General features: G+C 41.4%; 1 protein-coding gene and 1 long non-coding RNA gene across 3 annotated transcripts in view; one reads left to right on the top strand and one right to left on the bottom strand.

Annotated features, from left to right (window-relative positions):
* Window positions 1-18,624, bottom strand: part of LOC137471358 (acrosin-like) — a 183,231-nt gene that overhangs the window by 160,390 nt on the left and 4,217 nt on the right. The gene's annotated exons all lie outside the window — the stretch shown is intronic.
* On the top strand, window positions 647-16,477 carry LOC137471352 (uncharacterized). 2 transcript variants are annotated; one of them, XR_010997538.1, is made up of 4 exons: window positions 647-685; window positions 5,097-5,251; window positions 15,841-15,917; window positions 16,098-16,477. It is a non-coding gene; the product is annotated as an uncharacterized lncRNA (long non-coding RNA). The 2 variants fall into 2 exon arrangements; XR_010997537.1 differs by lacking the exon at window positions 647-685 and having other exon boundaries at window positions 4,858-5,251.

The following is an 18,624-nucleotide window of genomic DNA, read 5'->3' on the forward strand; positions in this document are numbered from 1 at the left end:
GGCAGATGCTACATAAGAAGTTCAGTTCATGTTTGGCTAATATATTGCCTGTGCTTTTTTGTGTGGTTGGTGTTACTCAGCTTCTAGATGATGGATGACTAGTGATTTGAAAGACAGAACAGAAAAATTTTTAAAGAAATTCCTGACAAAGTTAAAATTAAACATAGATTCATAGAATGTTTAGGGGTTGGAATGGATTTTAATCATTACTTAGTCCTGCCCCTCCTGCCATGTGCAGGGATATCTCCCACTTAACCAGGTTGCTTGAGGCCTTACCTAACCCGGTCTTGAACTCCAGATTTGGGGCATCCAACAAATTTCATGGGCAACCTGTTCTAGTATCTAATCATCCTCACAATAAAGAATTTGTTCCTAATATCTAACCTAATTTTCCCCTCTTTCAATTTGTACCCGCTATTCCTTGTCCTATGACTGCAGTTCCTGAGGAAGAGTCTCTCTCCAGCTTCCCTCTAGCCTCACTTCAGATACTGGAAGGCTGCTATGAGGTCTCTCCACAACTTGCTCTTCTCCATGATTGAACAGCCCAAACATTCTCGGCCTGTCTTCCTAGGCAAGGAGGTCCAGTCCTCCTATCAACTTTGTGGCCTCCTCAGAATTTCCCAACAGCTCCATGTCTTTCTTATGCTGGGGTCCCCAGATCTGGATGCAGCACTGCAGGTGGGGTGTGGTATTCACATGCCCTCTGAACAGAGAGAGACTTAGCTTTCTCAGGATTTCTCCTGAGAGAAGCTGTGAGAGAAGCAGAGAAAAGAGAAAACAATTCATATCTCATTCGCTGTTTGTGCCCATGTGGAATGTGTTATGGAGATTGTTTATCCAAGGTAATTGTTTGATTGGAATCTGGTGATGGTGTTTTGGATTCATTGACCAATTGGATCCACATGTGTGTCTCAGGAGAGAGTCACGGGTTTTCTAGTTAGTTAGTTAGTTAGTGATAGTTCTTGTTAGTGTAATATAGTGTAATAAAGTTACAGTATAATATAGTATAATAAAGTAATTAATTAGCTTTCTGAAATCACTAGAGTCAGAGCTCATTCTTCCCAGACGTTGGGGGCCACTTTTACAATAGTGGGGTCTCACCAGAGCAGAGGGGGAGAATCACCTCTTTGACCTGCTGGCCATGCTGCTTTGGATGCAGCCCAGGATATCTTTTGCTTTCTGGGCTGCAAGCATACATTGCCAGCTCTTGTTGAATTCTTCAATCACCATCACCTCCAGGTCTTTCTCTACATGGCTGCTCTCAACCACTTCTCTGCTCGAAATGATGCCTTGAGAAGGCTGACCTAGAACAGAGGCTAAATGGAGTTAAAGAATAAGGTAGGTATTTATTAAAAGGCCTCAATGGATACACTTTGGGCAGTACAAGAGCCCAGCCAGGGCTACACCCAAGATGAACCCAAAATGGTCACAAAATGGACAACCAGTCATGAGGTCTCTTATTTTTATAAGTTCTGGTCCATTAGCATATTGGAGTTAATTGTCCAATTATAGCTTTAGGTTATGAAGTCCCATCTTGTTTTTCTCTCTTCAGTCCACCATTGTTTATGCTGTTGGGCCTGGAATTTCGATCTGTTTTCCCTGGTCCCCAGCTAGAGAAGGAATTATTTTGTCTACCTACCCTGTGAAAAGAGCTTACCATCCCTTAATTTGAAGCTCAGAACTACACAATAAAGCTGCACAGAATCTGAAAAATACAAAAGCTAAAACCTAAGGCATCATTTCCTGTGGGTGTGTCTGGGATTACCATGACCCAGGCATAGGACCTTGTGTAGGAACAGTTTCCCTGCTGCACAGACTGACTTAAGGCACTTAAAATTCCAGGAATCCTCTGCATTGGGGCCCTTATTTTGTATCTCAGTCCTTTTGGAGCAGAAGGTGTTTTTCCACCTTAGAAGGCTACTACTGTTTTGGTACTTTTGTACTCTCCATGAAGCCACAGAAATAGGATGAGTTTGGGCTGGATGTGGTAGATTTTTAAAAACAGCTTCTAAAAAAAAGTCCACAATCTGTACAGCTTCTTATACATTCAATATTAATTTATGCAAAATGTTTATGCATTCAAGTTATAATATATATTTGCAATTACAGTTTGTTGTTTTTCCAAATGTGTGGTTTTAAACCCACATCTTTCTGCATGGACATTTTAGGTGGCTGCTATGGATTCCCCACAAATGGGTGCATGTTTATCTGCTGAGGGAAAGCGCTTTCTGATCTGGTGGAAATCTTCTGTAGTAAGAATGAGGGAATAGCAGTGATCACAAATGGGGGATGAAGGGTCAGTAAAATTCTCTGTCAAACTCAGAATATATTTGGGGGGGCAGTAAGTGAATCTTACAGTTAGGATAAGGTGGAGGTTCAGTAAAAATTACTAGGAAATGTGCAATGAAATGCCAATGGAAGTTAATGAGGTATTCATCAGGGATGAGTAAGCCTCTATCACTTCAAGGACACAAGCTTTGCCCTCTGATTCAAATGTGGAATTTATTGTTGCGTCCTAGTCATATTTTACAGGCAGAGAGTTATTTTTCTATAAAATGGCAGCCGGAAAAGCATAATTGCAATGCTTACCATCAGCTCTCTAGAGAGCCACTAGAGGTTTGTGGTTGAACTTGTCTCTGCTGAAGTGACATTGTCTGTCTGATGAAAGAAGCACGTATCTTGGTCAACAGAGATAGTAGACATTTGAACAACCATGAATTGTTATCAGCTACTTGTATATTAGTCAATTATACCTGGGGACATTCCCAGGAACAGAGAGCAGCCAGCACACAAAAACTTGTATCTATGCTAGGGAGATACTCTGGAACAGGGTGGCTCCCTGCTGAGGGCCAGCTCAGGTTAAGTCCTTGACTCTGGACTGTGCCTGGGAATGGCTGGGAGAGCAGTAATGGGCACAGGCTTTGAAATGCTTTAACACCTTACTAATACAGACAATCATGGTTCATTCCCAGTTTTGGTTTAATTTGGCAATATTGATGAGGGCCTTGGTCCCTGAGCCTCCACTCTGTTTTGCAAGGTAGCAGAACCTGCAGGTAGAAAAGGAGATGAGGCTGCTGGTGGTTTCTTGGGCTCTGGGGTGGAAAGGTTTCCTGTCTTTCCTCTGCATCAGTGCACAGGGCAAGCTGGGTGGGGAGAGGCTGCCCTGATCAGCAGTGCAGTCAGCAGATAACGCTATCACCCCAGCTACTTGCACGGCTCCTGAAATTAAAGGTGCAAGGCAAGTGGCACGTTTGATATGGCACTGCCCTTTGCTTTACCTCCTTCCAGTTCTAGTACGTTCTTTTTTTTTTTTTTTTTTTTTTTTCAGTGTTCACCCTCGTTTAATAAAGCTCTGTGTCTGTTTAACCATACATTGCTGGCCACCCTGTGGTGAGGAGGAGGGAACAAAACAATGGTAAGGAACTTCAGGGAATGTGTGGGGAAATAACCCAGTGATGACATTACACAAGTCATTGATGTGACACAGTAGGTCCACAGCCTAGAGTACAGAAATTTTTTCAAGTGAAGGATTGCATAATTCAAGTAGTAGAAAGTGACTCTTTTTAAAATAAACACCTTAAAAATCGGTCTTGTAAAAAGCAAGATGATGTGGATGAGCCGATCCCCCAAGCTGTAAACCATTAAGTACAACAGGCAGTGGGAAATCAGCACAGTGAATGCCATGACATCCTGCAGAGCAGCATTCTCTTTGCTCTGCTCTTTAGCTGTTTCTTTTTAGAGTTCCCATATGAAGTAGGGATGGTAGCCTTTCTGCATACCCCAGTTTCCTTTGCACAAATTGGTCACAGAAAGTGTTTTTTTATGGCTGGTCTTTAAGTGCCCAGCAGTGTGCAGTGTCTATGCTGTGACAAAACACCTACGAGCAGCACAGCACCTGCAGCTCTTTGTGCTGGTTGGTGCACGCTTCAGACAATTGCCCCCAAATGATTTTGGTGACATTGCCATCTGGGGAACACCCTTCTACTCATGTGCAATTTCTAGGAGTGTAAATGGGTGTTCAGTGAGCCCTATATTTTCTGGGTGTAGCTTGATAACTCATGAGAGGAGAAGAGAAAGGTCCCTGAGGCCTTCACATGGTGCTCAGAAGAGCTGCTCTCCAGCCCTCACTGAGGAGGAAGAAGTTTCTCTCCCACAGCCACGCCAGCACTGGGGGAGAAGACCTGTGGTGGATCATCTGCTCCACACTGTGCCTGTGCTGTGGCAAAGGGATGTCCTGCATCCCCCAGGACAAAATGGGGATGGGGAAGGATCAGCTGTTGAGGGGGAAGGATTTGTTGAGGCTTTCAGAGAGGGAAGAGTGGGAGCCTGGAGAGCTCCCTCAGTGGTTCCCACAAATCTAGTTCTCTGAGTGCCACCTGTGCTTTCCAGCATAGTTTCTGAGGTCATCTAGAAGTGGGAAGTGGTGTAGGCATCTTTCTGCCTCCTGCTCCTGATGCTTTTTTCTTGAAGGGAAGTGGCTTGCTTGAAAATACATTGAGGCTTTTTTACAGTTTCCCTTGATTCCCATTGTCTCCACACAGTTTTTTCACTTGTTTACAGTAGCTCCTCTTCTGCCTCTGCCCTTTATTATATGAAATATGAAATCTAATCTTAACCAGCCAGCTCCTTACACTCACAATGACAGCAAGTTCATCTACCCCTAAAAAGTAATATTGGCACAACTTTTATGCTAATGTGCTGGCACTGTGTGTGTGAAAAGAAAGAAAAAAGCAAAAGCAGAGATTCCAAGGTATAGTTCTCCTAAGAGCTATGAAATTCTACAAATGATGAAATGGATTATGCTTCCTCCTTGTTGTAAGGCAGGGTATTGCTCCTCCAAGGAGGAAACTGATCTTTTTGAGTTAGTGGTTGGGCTGACACGAATGTTATTCCTAAAGCCTGCCTTTGGCATATTGAGCATCAATGTCCTTGTGTTTCTTTGCCAGCCCAAAAAAGATGGGATTTGGCTTCTGGTGCAGGAATACAGGAGCAAGCTATCTGCTGATGGAAGCAAGTGGAAGTGTGCTGGCTAGAAGGAAGTTCTGGCTATTTTCACCAGCTGAAAATCCTGTGCTCTGCTCTTCTCCACGTGGCAGAGAACTGGGCTGCCAGCACAGCAAGGAGGGGTTACACAGTGACTCAGCTGTCACCTTAAGGGGATGAAAATTTATTTTTCTGGCTACAATAGGGATCTCCAGGGACCATGGAGCAGCAAGGCAATTACCCTGTACTCCTGCAGGTTCCTGTATATGTATGTATATATTATTTCTGGCAGATGTCAAGGGCTTCTGCGAATTATTTTGTATTTGCAACCCCCAACTCACACTTGTGTTAAGTTTCCTTCTGAAAGATAAACACTGTCTCCCCAAGCACTTTGTGTCCTGGCCAAAGAATAATCATGTGAGGCAGCAGCAATAGGAGGCTGAGGGGAACAAAGAGGAGCCTGGCTCACAGAGCTCTTTCAAAGCAGTTGTTCACTTGGCCAAAGAGTTCGGCAGCATGCCTGTGCCTTCTTTGAATCCAGCATCTCTGTCCAGCCCCATGCCTGCATGGGTCAGGGGAACCTTCTTTGCATGGGACATACACAAAGCAAAAATCATTCCGGGCAAATGTGGCTTCAGGACAAGGATCCATAAGGAAGAGATGTATGGAGTCTTTTGTAGGCTGGAGGTTGTTTCCACAGCAAGTGCCAGCAGCAGTGGGTCTGATGAAAAGGAGAAATGTCTCATATTTAGGGCACATTCACATATATACATGTATTTATTTTTGTATGCACACACATGTACATGCACACATACATATGACACTGACTATATATGGCCATATTTATTACCATGTCTCAGCAAATGCAAGTTCTTGCTTTAGTCACAGTGCCATAAAATATGGTTTACTGTGTATCCCTGATATCTTCTCACTGGTGTCTCCTTCCTGCTTATCATTTTGAAATTGGACCAATTCAGTATGTCAGGATTTCACAGTTGCCTTGTGTGTCTGCCTGGCAGAAACCCCAGCATCAGGGCTTTGTGTGTTACATTTTCTGTGCCATTTTTAAATACTACCATGTGGATCCCAGCTGCATGAGGCATCTTTCTGCCAGGTACTGAAGCTGTGTCAAGGGCAGAGGCATAATAAGTGGACTTTCATTGTCCTGGGGCTCACAGATTTTCCCTGCTGTGCTTGATCTGGGTAGGGAGGAGCACAAAGGTGCTGCTTAAAAGTAAGTGAGACATTCACAGGGAGAAAAGAAGAGGGCATGGATGGACAAATAGAGCCAGTCCCCTTGGAAAAGTCCTCCTACTGCTTTGTTCAGTGGGTAGTTACTACTACAATATGTTTTTTGCTGCCAACAGCCCCAATCTGACCAGCTCTTATCACCCCTCCACAAGCATGTTGGGCCCTGCTCCACCCTGCCTCTATCTGGGCTCTCCAAACTTTGGCCCCTCCAATCCCTTTGGTTATTTTCCTTCTGCTTGCTCTTCTCAGATGCTTTCTCCCTTGTCATCCAGGGGCCCCCTAATCTCCTTTCTTCCTTGCTCATCTGTTCAGGGCTGCCAATCTCTCCCTACCCAGCATGCTGCTGGCCAATTTGCACTTGCTGGTTTTCTGCTTGGAGACCTCCTTAACATGGTCCTGCAAAAAATCTAAAATGGAACCATTCGAAGTGATCAGGTTTGGGGCTTGAAAATGCAGTGAGCTTGGAAACTAACTTGCCCTTTACAGAACTGCTGCTCAATTATATATCTAGATGTGGACATTGAATATACATTGCTGGCCAATTTTCTATTTTTTACTGAAAACTGCCCAGAAGTTAGAAAGTTTGAAGATGTGAAAACTCAGCTTAGTTACTGTGGCTAAGTTGAATTGTTTTTTAACACTACTACCACCACCACTAACATGAAAAGAAAAGGCTGTAGTGACTTGTTTTAAGCAATTTGGAGAAGAGTGTCAATACAAAGATACTCTGCAATACTGCTGCTTAAGGAAATACTTGTGAACCCTCAAAGATTTTGTGGGAAACTATGTAAAATCAGTGGTATGGGAAGTGTTTGACTTGAATGTTTTCCACAGTCCTCCTTCAGGGTCACATAGTGACTCCAAGACAAAGCTCCCTCCAGCTGCTGAGTGTTCTCCCTTTGGCAAACACCACAGATAACCTCAAGATCATCCTTGAGGTCCTGCTCATCCACAGCACTGACAAACCACCTCTTTTTAAAATCTAGTTTTTGTCTTATTTGAGACCAGGCTGGCTAGACTGCCATCAGGTGGGTCTGCCATGAGGCTGACCTGTCTCAGCCCATTCCTGCCTTTGCCACTTTGGTCCATCTGCCCCCAACAGGAGTGCTCAGAAAAACCCAGAGCATCTTCTGAGGCATGATTTTTCTCAAGACACTGAGAGCATTTTAGAGCACTTGAGGTGAACACAAGGTCCAGAAGAATGCACTCGCATGTGTCTGTTGTTCTTGATTTATTGTTTGGGGAAGAAAAGAGGGTGTTTTGGGTTCAGTGACAAAAGAGGTTTATACATACTCTTTACTCAGCACTATGTGATTTAGCATAAACCTCTTGACCCCTGGTGAATTGGCTCTGTCATGATAACAAGCAGATATTATGAGTTAATGCCTATAATAATCTTTCATATGGTAAAAAATTTCCAGGGTTTACAGCTTTGAACCTGTTATCCTACCCCAGATTAATACAACTCTATTTACAAAGTGATTACAAGGGCACTACTCCTGAGATAGGCAACTTTTCTTGTATGAATGATTAAACGATTCTAACTAATTTGACTGCTGTTACACATTTAAAGAAAAGAAATCAAAAAGATCTTGAGCAAAGATTCTTGGGACTTAACCTTTCAATCTAATTAATTAAAAATTAGGTTCAGCTGATATGAAAGAATGGTGGTTATTTAAAAATGAAGTTCAACTGATTTGAAGTACTGATGATTCCACCTTCACTGAGATCATGGGCACTGTAGGACTGAACCTGATGAACTTCCACTGTGGCACCCATCACAGCTGTTTGTTTTTCCTGGCTGAACCAATGGCTCTGTCCTCTCTATTATTTTCTTTTTGATCCCCCCTCTCCTTTGGGTTTTCAGTGATAAGACTATGTTAATAAGGCTGAATTTTGTTTGCCCAGCTGGGCATTGAAAACAACTCTCTGAAGTCTTGTTTGATCACACACTAAGGGGTAAATGCTTAGAATGTTAATCTATATATAAATACACTGAAGTTTATTGCTCTAAATATTACTAATTGTTCCTTTATTAGGAGAGTACCTGAGAATGAAGGTCAGATCCCTGTTTTGCCAGATATACTAGAAACATAAAATGGGTTGGTGGTTCTGAGCCTGAGGACTTTATAAGTAGACCAAATTCTCCAACTCTGGTTAATTTTAGAATTTTTGATGTGAATTTTGCTTTTCAGTGGTGTTTGATGTGGTTAGCCAAGCTAACTATGATGAAGGGGTGTCAGGAGCATGTATTACTGTTTTTTCCTGATTGCTTTGTCTTGACTTCAGATTTAGTGATGCTGAGTCCTATTATGAGTTAGTACATCAGGATTTATGCATGTAGATCTATTTTAATCAGCAGACTCATTGATTTCATTGGTTCTATAAATAGCTTAGGTTTAATAAAGAGGTTAAGAAGTTAATGAGTCTACCACTCCAAAAGGAATGTTCAGACTGGCTCCCAGTGCTGGTGCCTATTTCAAGCATTTTGCTTCACCTGTGGATCCAGAAAGGATGTTATTTGGTCCTTGGTCACAGGCCTGTGGCAGTCAAGGCCCAATATCCTTTTGTAGGTCTTAGGTTGACAATATAATCCAATTAATGCTTTCCAAGAACTATTTCATTAAGTTCTACATGAAAAGTAATGACCTTTACTTTTATGGAAATTGTGCTGAACTGGAGTTGTATGGGAGCAGAGGTCTGTGCTATCAGGAATTTTATTATCTGCCTGAAGTACATCCTTTGTTTCTTATCTGCTTATCACGCAGTGCAGCCAGAAATCTCCTTTCTGTAAGCTGTACACAGAACAACTTAAGCATTTATTTTAAACTATGTGGGTTTCTTAGTGAGCAAGTAATTAGCTACTTAGCCTGCTTTGAAAGCATTTACCTCTTCTATTACATTGCCCAGGGATCAGAAGGTGTTCAGTAGTGAGAGAACCATACATTTATGTGGTAATTCCCTGGCATGTCTTGCATGATCCTTAAAAAGTTTGACCCTGATAGGCTGCCCTCCCCTACAGCTGCAGTCTGACACTCGAATCTCAGAATGGAATAAGCTAACTTAATGTAAACTGAATCACACTTGAGTTTTTGTTCAACAGGAAAAATCCAAATGAGCAAATGGCTGTTATCTTAGTGAAGCCTTTGGTGCACATGCATCTGTCTGGGCCTGATGTAACTAAGCAGGGTTCACTTCAGTGCTTGCTTGAGAAACATTAAAAGTGGCCTATTTAGACTTTTTTATTTCTGAGGAATGGAGAGTGACTGCAATCTCTTGTTCCCATCCACCATCTATGCCCAAAATCCCCCAGGGGGAGGTGAGATGTCAGTAAAATAGAGACATCATGTGGGAATTCATACAAAATGCTGGGAAGAAAGAGGGCTGAATCAGACTTCACCTTTAGATTTCAAGAGCAGCATAATCTCCAGAGCCATTATGTAAAACCCTGGCTCTAAGTGTTGCTCTTTATGCCTTGACATAAGCCGGAGATGCAAGCCTGATAAATAGTACTGACTTAATTAAATCTTTCACTTGCTCTGGCTTAAAGTTGATATTGCAAGTGGAATTTATCCTGGTTCATGCTGGAATAAATCAAGGTAGGTTCTGTGTCATAGTATCTTGAATTCTCAGTAACAAGTCTAGTCTGAAGTGCAATAGATTTAAAATTCTAGTGAGCTTACTAGACACTGGATCATGGTCAAAGTTAAAGCTTTTGATGACACGTGGACTTTTGGTATCAACAAAGAGTTTGTTCTTGAGTCAGCAATAATTTGTAATAATGATTCATAGAAGAGACAGAAAGCGGTGGTCAAAGGTGAGGTGAATCATGCTGCCAGGGAAGCTCCATTTTGCTACTGATTCATGCCTTCCTAAGCTGGAAGAAAGCTTAGGAGGAAAGCTTTACAGAAAATCACTCTATGAGAGTGGCTTCAGGAAATCTGCAATTTTTTAATCACCAATGTTTTGTAAACAAAAACATCCTGCACTTGTTTAAAACCAACATTTTCTCTCCTCGTTTCTGGTCCTTGGTTCTCTTCTACACAAACTGCACACAGAGTGATGCTGGTAATGCTGCATTGTTGGTACTACTGCTGTTCCTCCAGCACTGCCAGAAGGAGCTGCAGCGTGGAGCAGGTTGTGAGGTACCTGGAACTGTGCTAGCTGCTGTCCCTTTGCCAGGGCAGGCATGGCCTCAGAGTATTTCCTCCATGCGCTTCATTTTCATCTCCTTTTATGAGGTGCTGCAGGCTAAACTGTCGCTTATGTCACATTGCCATCTGCAGTACTTCAGCTACACAGGTCTTTGCTAGCAGCATTTGGATTCAGCCTGTTGACAATCCAAGTTCATTTAGGTCCCTACAGGGAGTCACACATTGCTGTCTCAGGGACTGGGAGGTAGCTTTATGGGTTTTTTGGATGTGGGAGTGACCTCTTGCTGGACTCCTGACTCATCCTTTTGTTTAAGTCAAAATTGCAGGGGATGCATTTGTTCAATTTGTTCAGGTTAACGTGTGATAAGATCCCCTCCCGAAACAGCAGCATTTATGTGTGCTCAGTACAAACAATCCCAAAATAATAAACCTACATGTTTCAAGATGTTGTTAGATAAAAGCAGATGAAAGAGCATGGAGGAGGATGGTGCTGGCTGTCTTAGGCTGGCTGGTACTTTGTGTCACAGTATTCCTCATACAAGGAAATTATAATGAATAAAGCAGCGAGGGTCATCCTTCAGGCGAAATATGAAGAAAGGCTTAAAGAAGTATGTCAGGGAAGATCTCTGAACAGTATTGATCTTCACTTCTCTTTCCTCCAAAATATGTTTTAAATCTAGTTAGTGAAATTTCTGCTGCAGAAAAAATGTCCTTTAGGGTGTTTTTTTGCAGCATTATAAACAGTACCTAGCAAGCACAAGCCTACAAGATTACTTAATAATGTATTTTATAAACCATTCTGATTATTAGTGGGCAATGCTGAAAACAGGTGGTGTTAAAATAGTACTTATTATAAGAAAGCTAGTTCTGCAAGTATCTGAGATGAACACAACAAATTTCAGGTCTGAAAATCATAATAAAGTGATCAGTCTTTCTTAAATTAGATCTCTGTCTCAAAGACAGTTGCCTGAAAGAGCTCATTTCCTCTTTGCTGAAGAGAAAAGAGTTTTTTCAGATATTTGCCCATTTACCACTAAACTCTGGTGAGTGTGGATACATTCAAGATACATTTCTGTATGATGTGATTAAAATCTGGGAGCTGTAAATAGTCCTAGGAAGGCTATTTTTTATTTGATTGCTGCATTTTAATGATCACTAATTATCAGCAGATTAATGGGACATAGTGATGATGGAGTTAAGATCCATGTGCAGGGAAGACTGGAAAAACAAGCTTCCAAAGGAGGGTAGAGCTTTTACACAGTAAAAGTGGTAAAATATTTCAAGTCATATAACCATGGAATATCTTGGGTAGGAAAGGACCCACAGGGCTCTTCCAAATTCTGGCCCTGCATAAAAAAGCCCCTGCTAATATCCAAACAGTTCTTGAGTTCTGTCAGGCTTGGTGCTGTAACCACTTTTCTGGGGAGCCTGTTCCGATGCCCAAGCACCCTTTGGGTAAAGAACCTTTTTTTGATATCCAACCCAAACCTCCTCTGACACAACTTCAGAACTTTCTTTCAGGTCCTGTCACTGGTCACCACAGAGGAGAGATCAGTGCCTGTCTCTCTCTAAAGTAAAGGTGTAAGTATTAGAAAGCAGGATAGAGTAGAAAAAAAGTATTTCAAAGTCTGTGAATTATTTAAGGAAGAGGTATAAGAAATATTAGCTAAAGGCTATTTCATTTTCTTTCATCTGAAACCCTTCCCCCAAAAACTTTTTTGAAATTCTTTTCTGAACATTCCTCTGTTTTTGGGCTGCTTACCTCCGAGCTGGGACAAAACTTGGCTGTTCCAAAGGCCAAACACAATTATAAATTAGAAAATAAACCAGACAACCCCACCCCAAACCTAGTTCATTTAATTATGAGTACTTCAAATATATTTTCTTGCAGTGTGTTGAAATTGATTTTTAGCCATTTCTTCCCTGATATGCATGACAGTCCTTGTTTATTTTCTGCTCTAGAAAATAGCAGATTAGTTATCATTGTTGCATGCAGGCACAAAGGTAGCAATGCCTGTGATACAGGTGTCCACATTATAACATTTGAGACATTTTTAGTAAGAGGAAATGACATGGAAACTAGAGAAGTTTACCCAGGATAATTAACAGTTTGAACCCAATAACTATCATCACTGTAATACACAAGAATTTTCCATTGTACTTTCTCCTCTGCAACGGACATATCTGATTTTCTTTATAGGTTATTGAAGTATCACTGGCCAGTCATAAAATATGACCTCTTTTCCCTGCAAGGAGTAGAACGTCCTGGACAAAAGTTACATGCATCTTCTGATTGCAGGACATACCAATGCTTCTGAATCTTCCCTGGAGGTTCTTCTTTTGACCACTGCAGGACCATTCTCTCTGTTAAATTTATCTAGCACAGTATCAGGGCCAATCTGAAGTGGAAGTGATTTCCCTTGCAGAAAGCATTCCTTACTTGAGGAGATAAATGCTGAGAAAGGATGGAAAATTACTTTGCTGTAGCCAGGAGATGTGGTGTAGGGATATGCAACTGGAAGTCAATGCTGCAGGGCCTTTCTTAAAAAAAAAAAAAAAAAAAAAAGTTTTTTGCTGAAAAAGACCAATAAAACAGAAGAAGAATGAGACACTTTTCTACCAAACAGCAAGATGTCATGTCAAACCCTCTGCCTACACAGCAGTTCCATTTTTCCATTTGGACCCATGACGCTGATCCTGGAGCCCATTTGTCCCAGTTAGTGGAGCAATCTGGGGCCACTGAGTTTTCTGCTCTGCTATCAGCCTTTCCTGCTTGTCGTTGGGTTCACCTCATGATTTGAGTTCACTTATGAGGTGCTTAACAGCCCTTTAAGAATTTGCTCTGTGTATGTAAAGATGGATTGTATACCCTGAACTCTATTAATCTCTGGATGCTATAAATGTTTGTATGCCCTTGACACGAACAGTTTTTTTGCAAACAAGGCCCATTCAGTGCTCACCATGAGTGAAGGCACCAGCCTCTGGGCTATCTTTGTCCACAGACTCATTTTGTCTTCCTCGGCCAGAGATCACCTCTGGGATACTGTCAACATCCATTTGACCCATTCCTGCCTCCTGTTTGTGTCATTTCCCATTGTCCTGAATGGGATCAACCTTTCCCTGTATGGACAAACAAGAAATCATTTGCTCCAGAGTCAATACCTGTTCTTACAACTGGTCTTTTTACCTCATTTTAGAGTTGCTTTTCAGCAAAGGTTCTGAGCACAGCTCCTGAAAAATCAGTAACAATAGTAAAGTTACTAGTAGATCTTTTAGAGTGCCTGGTGTTTCACAGCTTGCAGAGAAAACCTATTCTTGGGTTGAGTTTTTATCTGCCTTCAATTTCTTTTTGTTCTTGCATTGCTTTCATTGATCTCATTTTTTAAAGTTTTTTGTTGTTTTGAGACCATACATGCTTTGCTAGCAGTTTGAGGTACTGCATGCTGGGGTATGTTGTGAGCACTGCAAGGCTGGATAGTCACAGGAAAGGGGAAAGGATCCCTTAACCTCCAGGATATGTAGATGTGGCACTTAGGGATAAGATTTAGTGGTGGACCTGGCAGTGTGAGGGTTACAGCTGAACTCGATGATCTTAAAGGTCTTTTCCTAGCTGAATGATTCCATAATTCAGTGATGTGGTTACTTCAGCTTTTGCAGTTGGTTTTGTGCCCCACCAGGAGTATTAGAAACATCTTTTCTCCCAAATGAAAGCTGAAATCACCCATGGGTTTATTAGGTTGGCAATTTAATAAACACCTTCAACAAGAGGAGACTTGCCAAGATTTTGTGCCTGCTGCTGGCACTGAGGTTTGTACAAGCAGGTCTGTGAACTCCAAGGGCACAGTGCTGCCTGCACCCAGAGGTGGGCAAGATCCTCAAGGGCACTTTAATCTCCAGACAGCAAAATCTTTATCCCATTGTGGGACTCTGAGACTAATTTTTGCATTTTACATTTCTTGAAGGAGACTGGGAATTTTACAAGATGAAGAGCTACTGCCTGTTCAGTGAGTTTTCACTCAAGCCTTCCATTTATTTCAGTGGGCTGTAGATACATATTTTTATCCCACCTCATTTAACTGTGTTCCAATGCCAGCTTGTACCAGTCTTTTATTCTGAGGTTAATTTTAATTGCACATGTAAAATACCTTGAAGGACTCAGTCGAATAATTTCCTCTCATAAACCAGGCAATAAATAGGCATCAGATAACTGAGCTATTTATGAACCATAACCACCCCTCAACAGCACAAAGGCACACGGGGGCTCCAGTGTCGTGATTGACTGGCAGGGATGTGGAGGCTGATGAAGAGGTTTGCCTTCCGTGCCTCTGAGCCCTACGGAGATGATCCCTCTAGTGGGGACTTGGAAAATTAATTGTCGGTGCTGCTTGGCAGAGTGGAAAGGCTAAGGAGGGAACAAATTAAAAAGTTGCTCAGTGTTAGGGGAAAAAAACCGCCAAACAATGAAAGAGATAGCTGTATTTTCCTAAGCTAAAATTACCACTGAAATAAGATTTTAAGGTAGTTGTTATGAGATATAGTAATAAACATCACCATAATGCTCATTCAGTGATTTCTGCAAAACACTTTAAAAGAGTTTTATTTAGGTTTTTTTTTTCATTGAAATAATGTGATTGGTTTTTTATGCATTATCATCTCCTTGGGAGAGAAAAAGAATTTATTTATAAAGTACTTCCTGAATGATCGGGTGAAAAAATTGTGATTTCTTCCTTAAGATGAAAGCATGAAGTCTTTTTATGGAAACAACTATTTAATTTTTCAAGATATTTCAAAAATATTTCCAAGAGATCCAAAGAATTTTCATACCAGGAAAAAAAAAGCCAGGTTTTGTGCTCTGATTGCAGGACCCACCTGCTTCTGGTCCATCATGTGCCTCTCGTTACTGTCATTACTCACAGCACCTCTTAAGAGCAGAGCATAAAACATGGAGCTTGCTGTTCCCCCTGCCACAGGGGTGTGTTCTGTCTGCACGTGGAATATGTGACATTCCTGGACAGTGTCTGATGGGGGTCACAGGTGTCTGTTAACTGTAGCTGCCTTGAAGAAATAAATGGTAGTGAACATTTTCTTGTTGCTGTTACTGTGAAAAGGTTTTGTGGCAGCAGTGAGCTCCTCCCTGTATGACCTGGTGTTGTATCACTCCACGCTTTCCTGAAGGATCAACAGTGTAACCCTGTGTTGCGCCAAGTGTTCCCTTATGTAAGGATAAATCTGACAGCTTTTGGATAAACATCCAGGTGACCCTAATGCCACTGCTGGATAAACATCCAGGTGACCCTGGATCACAGCTTCTGTTGCAGACTCTTGCTTGGCTCACTGGAAGAAGACATGGCTGAAGACAGGAGTTATGATACCAAAATCTGGCTCCTTTTGGATTTGTCCTTTACCTCCCTTCAACATCTCTTATGTCTTACTTGAGTACTTCCCTTCCCAGGTCCTCCATCCCACAGCTGCTCTCTGCCTCCCACTTGCCGGGGTGTCCTGAGCAAACAGTGGAGCCTGCTCCACCAGGTGAGCCACAAAACCCACCCTTTTCCTGACCTAGTGCAAATTCTTAGTTTTACCCAGGTGGGTGCCTGGCCAAGGACAGAACTGCTCTTGTTGAGCTTCTCTTGTCTGAGCCACACTGCTAACAGCTCTTTTCAAGTGAGAATTTAAAATGTTTTTTATTTCAAACATCTCTGCTGTCAGATTTGAGATGTGAGAAGGTGTTTGTGCACTTGTCAGGCAGACAGTGGCAATTTAATTCCCCTGTGTGTGGCTACACGGAAAGGGTGTGCTGATAAGTTATGCCACTCATAAATCATGCTTGTCCATGCTGCTGCTCCATGAAGCTTTGGTAGAAGAGATCCATTCTTGGAACTATATTGATGTTTCACAGTATAATTTAAGAAGGCTTCTGTTCTCCAGAAACCTTCTTGTGCTCTCTAATTGGAGGATGTCTGTCTCTTTTGGGGGCTAACATAGAAATGCTCCTTATTTTATATTCACAAAATATAAGTTGTCAATGAAAATCAATGAAAATTAATGTGTACTTGGGGGGGGGCATACAGATGGAAAAAGTAAAAGAGAGGAGGCAGAAAAGAAAGAGTATTGCAAAGCCAGAAATAAAACTTCCTCTTTTTCTTCTTTTAGGAAAAAAAAAGTTTTATTTCTAACTTCACAATATATAGAAATAAATCTTCCTCTTTTTCTTATTTTAGAAAAAAAAAAAGAGTTTTATTTCTAACTTCACAATATATAGAATTCTAAAAGTGACAGTGGATTGAAGGATGAAATTGCCACCTCTCCAACTACACTGGTTAAACTAACAGTCTATCAATTCTCTCCTCCCACAAAGAAGAATGTAAAACAATCATTACTTACATGAATAGTGTGTGAGAACTCTAGTAGAAATATATAAACATTAAAAAACATAGAAAACTTTTAAAAGAACAGGGTGACTCTCCATCTCTGGCCAGGGGCACCTTGCAGTGATTCTTTCAAGTCACATAGAACTTGGCTTCCAGGTAGAACATGTTGTTGGTTTTGTAGAGGTTCCTCTAGCATGTAGAGAGACTTTATTGTTTTGCTGCATATTGTTATTCTGTTAATAAAGGTGCAAGTTTAGTAGCAACTTTTTACTAGAAGGAACTGGATTAGGTTCTTACAGAATTCATTGGTACAAGTTAGTTTTGTATTTGGGACTCAAATTCAGGGCAATTAAAGCCTATTGTCCTGTCTTGAACAGGTAAAAGGAAAACCAGTGAAGTTTACAATGCATTGCCTGCTTATCTGAAGACTTATAAAACTGACTTCTATACAATCTATTTTTGCAAAGTTCAGTGGTCTTCTAGTACCTGAAGGGAGCCTACAAGAAGGATTGAGAGAGATCATTTACAGGAGAATGTAGTAACAGGAAAATGGGGAATGGCTACAAACTAAAAGAGAGAAGTTTTAGAATAGATATTTGGAAAAAATTCTTTACTGTGAGGGTGGTGAGGCTCTGGAACAGCTTTCCAAGAGAAGTTGTGGATGCCTCATCCCTGGAAGTGTTCAAGACTAGGTTGGATGGGGCTCTGAACAACCTAGTCTAGTGAATGTGCCCCTGTCCATGTCAAGGGTTGGAAGAAGATGATCTTTAAAGTTCCTTCCAACCCAAACCATTATAGAATTCATTACCCTTATATGATATAAGCCCTAAGTAATCAGCATTAATATGTTAATTAATATAATGACATGTTTGTGCTGAGGAATAGGTTATATGGGCTAATGATGCCCAAACTCTGTTCTTTGATTGTTTTGAGTTGTATATAGTGAACAGGAAGTGAAAGCAATTTATGCAATTATGTGGATGGTGCAAGCGATCAGACCTGACAGACCACGGATTTCAGGGGAGTGCGGTTATATGCCTCAAATGTACTCTTAGGCCGGCCGTTGACTTCAATGACCCAAAGAGCTCACAGACCACCTCAAAATACATCACCACAGGGTTTCCCCATGGTTGAGAGGTTTTGTTGGGTTAGTTCTTATTTTTTTTTAATTATAGGTTATACCCTGGCAGACCTAGGGGTGCAGTGTAACCTTGTAACTGGCAATCACAAAACTCTACCCTGCTTCCTAAAACGTCAACAATGTACTCATCAAATGCTCTCAAGGTTGCCATAAAGTGGAGCTTATGTGGGGATTTTTGAAGCACTGGTGAAGTTTTGGTTCCAAGTACAAAAATCAGCCGAGTTCCACATTTTTTATATATATGAATTCTCATATATAAATATTCTCATTGAGCAAGAGTGTTGCTTTTGAGGATGAAAAGCTGCAATGCATTCCTGAGCACAGGTGACAATCTGGTCTTTGAAGATTTCATTTCACTGAGGTGACTGGAGTATTGGAAGAACCAGATTTGAAAATATCAGGCTCAAGACAGGGCAGTTTGGCAGAGCAGCCGTGTGGGTACCTGGAAGAGCTCCAGGGAACAGACTCAATTTGGGCTAAGTGTTAGCTGAGTAAGGCATGACTAATAAGATTTTTAAACAAAGCATTTTAGAGTCTGTTGAAACCATCTATTTCCCTTGAAGAAAATAAAACATTAGCAAGTTTTCCCACTCATTCTAAAATAAAGCTCATGGTCTCACATTTAGCTTGTGTGGTGGGAAACTCCCTACAGTTCACTTTGGAAACCTTTCACTTTGGAAACCTTTCTAGGATTTAATAATCATCAGTTAATTGAGCTACTTAG

This window comes from Anomalospiza imberbis, chromosome 3, assembly GCF_031753505.1.
Source record: "Anomalospiza imberbis isolate Cuckoo-Finch-1a 21T00152 chromosome 3, ASM3175350v1, whole genome shotgun sequence".
Classification (NCBI taxonomy): Eukaryota; Metazoa; Chordata; class Aves; order Passeriformes; family Viduidae; genus Anomalospiza; species Anomalospiza imberbis.